The 8,382-nt window shown below is 49.1% G+C and overlaps 1 long non-coding RNA gene across 1 annotated transcript; it reads right to left on the reverse strand.

The window, feature by feature from the left end:
• Positions 1–857: 857 nt before the first annotated feature.
• LOC133350808 (uncharacterized) lies at positions 858–8,136 on the reverse strand. The gene is made up of 3 exons (XR_009756106.1): positions 7,906–8,136; positions 2,076–2,518; positions 858–963 (listed from the first exon to the last, which is right to left on the reverse strand). It is a non-coding gene; the product is annotated as an uncharacterized LOC133350808 (long non-coding RNA).
• Positions 8,137–8,382: the final 246 nt, after the last annotated feature.

Below are 8,382 nucleotides of genomic sequence, written 5' to 3' on the forward strand. Positions count from 1 at the left end.
GTCTCTGTGTGAGTCTGTCGGTCTATGTGTGAGTCTGTGGGTCTCTGTGTAAGTCTGTGGGTCTGTGTGTGAGTCTGTGGGTCTCTGTGTGGGTCTGTGGGTCTCTGTGTGAGTCTGTGGGTCTATGTGTGAGTCTGTGGGTCTTTGTGTGAGTCTGTGGGTCTCTGTGTGAGTCTGTGGGTCTCTGTGTGAGTCTGTGGGTCTCTGTGTGAATCTGTGGGTCGCTGTGTGAGTCTGTGAGTCTTTATGTGGGTCTGTGGGTCTGTGTGTGAGTCTGTGGGTCTCTGTGTGAGTCTGTGGGGGGGTCTCTGTGTGAGTCTGTGGGTCTCTGTGTGAGTCTACCTGACACCAGATGGTGGGAGACTGTTGGGGCTCAACTTGGAGGTCGCCACGTGTCGACCGGCTGTGGGACCTGGCGGAGGTCAGAAAGCGTTGGCAATGAGAAGCGGCGGTGGCATCAATGGCTTTAGCGAACATGACAACGTCGTGATCTCGATCAAGGCAAGACATTAACTAGGCAGTTCTCCCCTCTTCCGGTAGCGTGATACATTACGACGTTTTGCATCTCAGCCGTGGCAACGCTATTAGGAGGAACAGCCCCAAGCCATCCTGTGCCACATAAACCCATCTCCACGCAAGCCCGCGCGCTCTGCCCGTTTATCCTCACCAATGCGGCCAAACAGAAGCTGCTTGGGTATGAGTTGGCTGGGCATGCGTGCCATGTGATTGTACCTAAAAAAAGCGAATGCCCTGCGTACATGGGGGGAGGGGCAAGCACCGTTTGACGAGCATCTATTGAACACCAGCGTTGCACGTGAAAGGGTCTTGTTGGGCATCACCACGTTGGGCAGCTTTTCCGCCAGTGCCCACGCTTACACGTTGGCACCTGAGTAGCCGCTTGAAAGGCCGAGTGGACCCAGGGGGAGGTGGCAACCTCGGCCGGCAGGCGGAACACAGGAATTCCTGTGGATGCAAAGAGTCCCGGAGATCTTGGCACGGCCAGGCAGCAGTGGCACAGGAGCAGAGTCATTTAAGCCAGCTGGCTCCAACGGCACGTTGGCGCGGCTCCATCGGGCGAGTAGGTAAATAAATAAATAACGGGAATAAATAATTTCTTTTAGAGGAGAGAGGGCCCGAGATTTTGAAACAATGGAATCCATTGTGCCTCTAACCGACGCTGCTGGAAAATCCGTTGCGAATCTCGTGAGGAGTTTTAAAAGAGAGAGAGAGAGAGAGTGAGCCATGTTTCAAATAATAATAATAATCTCATTCTGCCGAAGAAACATGTGCGATGGATGGACGAAGCCGCGTTGGGACACGGAGAGAGAGAAAGTGAGGGCTCCTTGAAGTTTTGCAAGTGGAGTCGTGAGCAAAGCGCTAAACCAGAGAGTGCCACCGGTGTGTGAGACACACACACACACGCAAAGGTCTCGAACTCAAGGTGCCATCGTAATAATGAGTTTATTCATTAGCGTATTACCCTGGAAAGCCACACTGAGCCCAAAGACTCTTTTTCGGGAGTAAACCCAATTGTACCTGTTGTGGGTTTACTCTCCAACACACCGGCGGTGTGTGATGAGCGAGTAACTAATTGGCCACGTTTCGTTTACGTGACAAACATTTAGTAATTGGCTGCGTCGGGCGGGCGATGGTGGTTGCGGTTTTGAACAATCACATTTTTATTTACGCAGTCTAACCCCGCCCCCCCCCCCTAAAAAAAAAACCCTACTAAATAGTGGAGTAATTTCACAACGGCGTATACAGCAGTATTAACCAGGGCGGCCCGACCCCTGACTCCAGCAGCGCCCCCCCCCCCCCCCCCCCGCCGATGACAGCAATATGCACAGATACCAATTTAAGAATGTGTTGAACTTACAGGAGATCCAGGACAGGTCCATGCGCTATTGTCTGTCCACGGTTGGGAATCGAATCCAGGTTGCTGGGTTTGTCACGCAATGTGCTAACCACTGGGTTGCAGGTCTCACTCAAGCACACATTAATGATATATATGCACCCGCTACTAAGTGGTAGCTTTTTATCGGATTGAGTGTCATCCTCCACGTGAAGCAACTTACTCGGTTTTTCTGATCACAAGAATTGGCCGGGAATCAAACTCAGCTTCTCAGGTTCACAGCGCAGTACGCTCCTCTGCGATCCGTGGATTGGAGGGGCAGACCCAAGCTACAGCCATCGCGTCGACTGTCAAGAAAAGTAATTGGGGCTTGGGCCAAAATACGTCGCTAGAGGAGGTGGCGGCTCGTGTGGGAGACTGGCAGCGGCGTTGTCCGTATGTTGAACTTCTGTCGCACCGTACGTGGCCGACCGTGCCAATCGGAGGTGCGAGGAGGGAACGGGCCCACCGAAAGCACGTCGACAGCGGAGATGGAGGAGTTCGTCCACCAGCGGATAGACCATGAGCTGATGCCGGCACGGATAAAAAACTTGAGCAGCCGTTTCTTGCAACAACTCTCGTTCAGTGAACGCGCTTGGACTCTTCTGAACGAAGGAGGGCCACTTCCTGAAACATAAAACCCCTTCCGTGTTTGTCTTTCTGTGTGTTACAAAACAGTGACGATGTTGACCGCGCCGAGACTTTTTTTGTTGATGCGTGCTTGCGCGCCCAAGCAGGCCCATGAATATTTGATTAAGTTTCCATTCGATCTCTAAAGTCACGAAAAAAAAAATCACAGCTGCAGCAGAGTTCGCTTGAGCAGCGCAGAGATGATGTCACCAGAGCTGGCGGTGATCTTTTTAAGTCTTAATTTTGTTTTTAAATAATTAACGACGCTTCAAATATTTATGTTGGACACACAGCCCAAGGTAAAGACGTGCGGCGAGAAGATAACAGCTATTTGTTGTTGTTTTTTTTTGGGTTTAGTCTGGCTTCGTATGTATGTATGTACTTTGAGCTTCTTTCGCACTGTCCGTAGCCAACCGTGCTAACGTCACTCTATTACCCTGTTTCCACTGGCTTAAATGAGCCGAACCGAGCCAGAGTGGAGGTCCACAAGGTCTGGGTGGTTTGTTTTTTTCCACTGGCTACTTGCCAAGCGGAGCCGAAACCAAACTGTGATTCACTGGCCTATTTTGTTTTTACGTTTATCAGGCAACGGCCCACTGAGCTAAGCAGCTCTTTTTCCAGAAGCGCCACAAATGATACGCCAATTCGTTGGGCTATCACGTGGAAATGTATCGCAGCCAAATACTCTAAACGCACGTTTCTAAACGGTGGACAGAAAATCCACGCGACCACGGGGAGAGAGACGCACCAACTCCAAATATGCAAGTGTCAGGGTCGGGATCGAACCCACGACATCCTGTACACCAGGTGAGGTATGTAACATCTCGCCACCGTGGCACGCTGTCCTATCAAGAAGACAACTGAGTAATGGCCATGGGCCACTCACATGATCCATAGGCTTGAGATGGAAACCCACATAAAGACTGGCAGCTTTTAAGCTCAAAAGTCAAATTATTGCATGGGATCGGTTGCCCGGATTTGTCTCTATTCGTGTGTTTCTACCCCGTTGCACAATTGGAAGACATTTGTAAAAAAAAAAACACTCTAGAGGAGACCAAGAATAATATTTTAAAAAACAGAATTGTGACATGTTTAAAGGAACAGCGCTGCACGAGTCCGTGTTTCATCACTAAAAAGTCTATTGCGCAACTTCTGCAAGCGACCGCAGATGCATTAATAATATATGTGCCGCGCGCACACACACGCGCACACACACACACGCGCGCACACACACGCACACACACGCGCACACACACGCGCACACACACACGCGCACACACACACGCGCAAACACACACACGCGCACACACACACACGCACACACACACGCACACACACACCAGCGACGCTGCTGCCACGGGTGCCTGTAACGGCCGGATCGCCAGGACTTACCGTGTAGAGGTCGCCGGTTCCACTCCATCTCTTAGAGAGCTGGGTGTACGCATGTCACTTTGAACTTCTTTCGCGCCGTACCTACGTAGCCAACCGTGCTAATCGGAGCGAGCGGAGGGAGGTAGTGGAAGGACAATAAACTAAACACAAAAAGCGATTTCGATAGATGATTTAAAAGTGCTCAGCTCCAGCGGATTCCTAATATCGTGTGGAGCGTTCCAGACAGCCGCAGAAGCGCATTCGAACGAGCGCAATGCAGTGGCCGTTCTTGGTCTCTCTTTTTTACACGCTTTTATTTAACTCACTCTGTCTGTTGTTGTTGTATCCTCAAATCTTGTAGCTCAATTTTTATCCACTTCCCAATGTGGTATCGACTGCCAACTTGGTATACTTACGTCATACTGATGACAATACTATATTCTATCATAAAAAAATATCAAATATATTTATTTTTATATTCTTTTTTATATGTTATGTTTAGGCTTGGGTCTAATTGTCCACGCTCAACTGACGTTGGCTGTAATTGGCCACGGCCCCTTACGTTATGACAAGCTTCGGGGCCACTTCCTGGAGTCGTGGAGTTTTTCTATTACTAGAACATTTCATAAAAGTGTGTTTAATTTTTTTTTAATATTACTTATTTATAAGCTGAATGGAGTTAATAAACAATTAACAAACCCCACCTTGTGAAAGACCCCCCAGGGGTTTCATCATCCACGAAGCTCACGGTCCCACCCTAAACCGCATCCACTGCACAAACCATGTCACGAGATGCGGATATCCTGATGATGTGCAAATGGAACAACTCTCCGGTCATCCAAAACAGACCATACGATCCACGAACACGATGGAGACATCACGGCGATGATACAACTCCAAATCAAATCAAGATTGACACGACTCCGCTTTACTCCCGTCGTGGTTATCTGGGCTTGAACACCTGAATGTGAGATTGCGGTCATCGCTCTGCGTCTACATTCGCAGCCGTACGACATCAAGCACAAGAAGGCCACAGTCAGTCCATCGGCAGTTTGACGTGCGGTGGGGCGAGGTGTGAGCACTCGCACCTCCTGAAGGACGAGGACGATGAAATCCCCTCCAGACGAAGGCCACAATCAGAGATCCCTCTCGCGTGGAGGCTCTTCCACCAGCAGTGGATTGAGCAAGTCATTGCAGGGCTGCAGCTGTACCTCTACGTGCACGCGCACACACGCACGCACGACACGGTGATCCGAGCACGAAACATTCTCAAGAGCGAGATTTAAAAAAAATGTAATTCTGACTCAACGTGTATAATTACCCACCTTAGTGTCATGAACACTGACATTGGGGATTACGGCCGTGAAAAAAAAGTAATACCACCGTTCATTAATCCAACAATGTTGAGGATTCAGTCTATCAGACTTCAGTGTTTCGTCTCATCTACACCACCCTGCAGGTCACAACAACGCACAAACTCACCCCCTCATACACACACACACACTCAAATACTCACACACTCACTCACACACTCACTAACTCATTCACGCACCCACTTGCTCACGTACCCACTCACTCACACACCCATTCACATGCCCACTCACGCACTCACTCACTCAAAGACCCACTTATTCACATCCCCCACTCACTCACGCTCCCACTCACTCACCAATTCACCCACCCACTCACATACCCACTCGCTCATGTACCCACTCACACACGTTCCCACTCACTCACCAACTCACCACTCACTCACGCGCCCACTCGCTCGCTCGCACACCCACTCACGTCCCACACTCACTCACACACCCACTGACTCGCTCACCACACTCAAGTTCACAACAACAAACCCACGCACTCACCACACTGCAAGTCACCGCATTTCTTTATCCGCTGCTCTCTTCGCGCCGCTCGACTTTTCGAATTCCCTCCTCCCACTGTCTCTTTTCTCAAGGTCTCACAGCAATAACCTTGATCAATTTCAAGAAACGCATTCATTATCAGCTACCGCAAACGTAACAGCGGCTGTTTGTTGCTGCTGGTTTGGTTGTTTTTTTTGGGGGGGTGGGGGGAGGCGGGGGGGTCGGTCTTTTTGGCCGGTCCTCAAGAACCGTCATTTAAAAATAAAACATAAATCGGCGTCGTCTCATCATCACGACAAAGTAACGTGCTTCAGCGGGCCGTCTGGAACGCTCTGCCTCACAATATTAGGAAGCCAATGGGAGCAATGCACTTCTAAATAATAATTTCGATTGAAAGCTCATTTCTTCAGAACTGCTTTTTTGCGTTTAGTTTGTTGTCCTTCACCCGGCCCTCCGATTAGCAACGTTTGGCTACGTACGGTGCGAAAGAAGTTCAACATACAGACGAGCATACATACGTACGTCCCAGTAACGTACACAGCCCGTATACGCACAATGCTACACAAGCGGAAGTTTTTTTTCGTTTTGTGAGCGCAAGCAAAGTGTGCGCGCGTCGCACGGGGGACTAATCCTGTCCACGCAGCACCGTCCCCCAGCATCCGTGTCATTGGGGCGGCGTGCGCAACGTTCGAAACGACCTTCCTCGGGACACCAGCGTCGTGCGGGAGCCCTTGGATTGTGCTGCGGGGAACGGCGTCTCGCAGCCGAGCTAAGGTGGCGAGATGTTAACTCCCTCGCCTGGTATACGGGAGGTCGTGTCGATCGATCCCGAGGCCGCCTGCATGTTCTCGCTCCGCCCGTGTTCGCGTCGATTTTTCTCCGGATGTTCCCTCCACATTCAGCATGGACATGCGTTCAGAGTGTTTGGCCGCTAGAAATATCCGCGTGATGTGTATGCGTTGAACCTCTTTCGCACTGGAAGTAGCCAACCGTGCCAATCAGAGGTGCGGTGGAAAGACAACAAGCCATTTTCTTGGGTTTTTTCGGTAAAGTCACGTAGGTAAAAAATAATATTAATAAAATAAAAATAAAACACAAATCACGACGTTTCGGAGGCAACATAAGCCTCAGTCTTCAGGTGAAACCGTTACAGCACATTCGTTGCCTCCGAAACGTCGTGATTTTTATTTTATTTTATTTTTATTTTATTAATTCTTAATTTTTATTTTTTTACCTATGTGACTTTACCTAAAAAACCCAAGAATATGAATTCTTGCAGTCACGAAAGCTTCAAATCTAGGACAACAAGCCACTTAGCTGAGCTATCATGAGTGGCGAGATCGCTTCTGAAAAGAACTGCATAGCTCAGTGGGCCTAATCTGGTAAAATATAATACAAAGTTAAGTTATAGTTAGTTTATATGACTACAAAAACACCCCCCTCCCTCTGTTATTGGCACCTGATAGGCTCACAGTGATGACGTCACCGTTAATCTCAGACCGGAAACAGGAAGACTTATCCACAATTCTGGCAAGTCGCCTGATGAAGCTGGTTGCTGTAATCGCCAGGGACATGTCACGGTACTCACATTGTAAATGTTGTGGGTTTACTCTCCAATACACCTGAAGCAGTAACTAATTGCCACGAAGCAGTAACTAATTGCCACGAAGCAGTAACTAATTGCCACGTTTTGTTCGCGTGACGAACCTTATAAATTGCCTGTCGGGCGGCGGCGGCAGCGGGTTTACCGACACGTTTATAATTCTTCTTGGTTCTTTCGGTAAAGTCACGTAGAAGAGAAATAATAAAATAATACAAATAAAAATAATTATTATTTACGTAATTATTATTTTCTTTATTTTATTATTTCCCTTCTATGTGACTTTACCGACAGAACCAAGAAGATGAATCCCAGCAGTCACGAAAGCTTTAAATCGAAATTTAACGTTTATAATTCTCGCGATCTAACCCAACGCAAACCTTCATTATGGAGTTAGTTCATCGTATGGCGAGTGGCAGTGACGACGCCGTTGCATAACCCCGCAGCCGAGGTGGAAAGGTCACGGCAAACGCAAAGCTTTCCGCGCATGGCGGCGATGCTCAGAGAGAGAGAGAGCGACCGAGACTCCACGCAAGTGATGTGTTACTCACAGGAGTGTCGATGCAACGCTTCTTATTTTTTGGCTTTTCATGGCCCTGAGCCAGTGATGGAGATTCGCACATTCCTGTGGTGGAGGTGAGTCTATCTATAGGGCAGCCATTGAGGCGTGAGGATTATTAAGCGGTGTTGGATCAGCATCCCGGACCCCTGAGCACAACCTGCGAACATCAGATGCTGAAACCTGGATGGAAACCCAGACTCGAGCCGCTTCAGAGACATCTGGCCACATCGCCAGCACCGCCCTCATTGACGTTGACAATGACGGCGACGATGATGACAAAAGATGACCCGTAGCCACACGTGTGTCTGCACACGCACGCTGCACAGGGAATCATCTGCAAACAGCAAAGTGAACAAGTTTTGCACATCCCCGATTCACAGCGCCACCAGTCAGAAACTATAGACAAAGATTGCCCATATAGCCTCCACAGACCGTTGGGGCTAAATCCTGTGAGCGAGTTATGACG

The sequence above is a fragment of the Lethenteron reissneri genome, chromosome 35 (genome assembly GCF_015708825.2).
Source record: "Lethenteron reissneri isolate LAM-NWPU_2019-01 chromosome 35, ASM1570882v1, whole genome shotgun sequence".
Classification (NCBI taxonomy): domain Eukaryota; kingdom Metazoa; phylum Chordata; class Hyperoartia; order Petromyzontiformes; family Petromyzontidae; genus Lethenteron; species Lethenteron reissneri.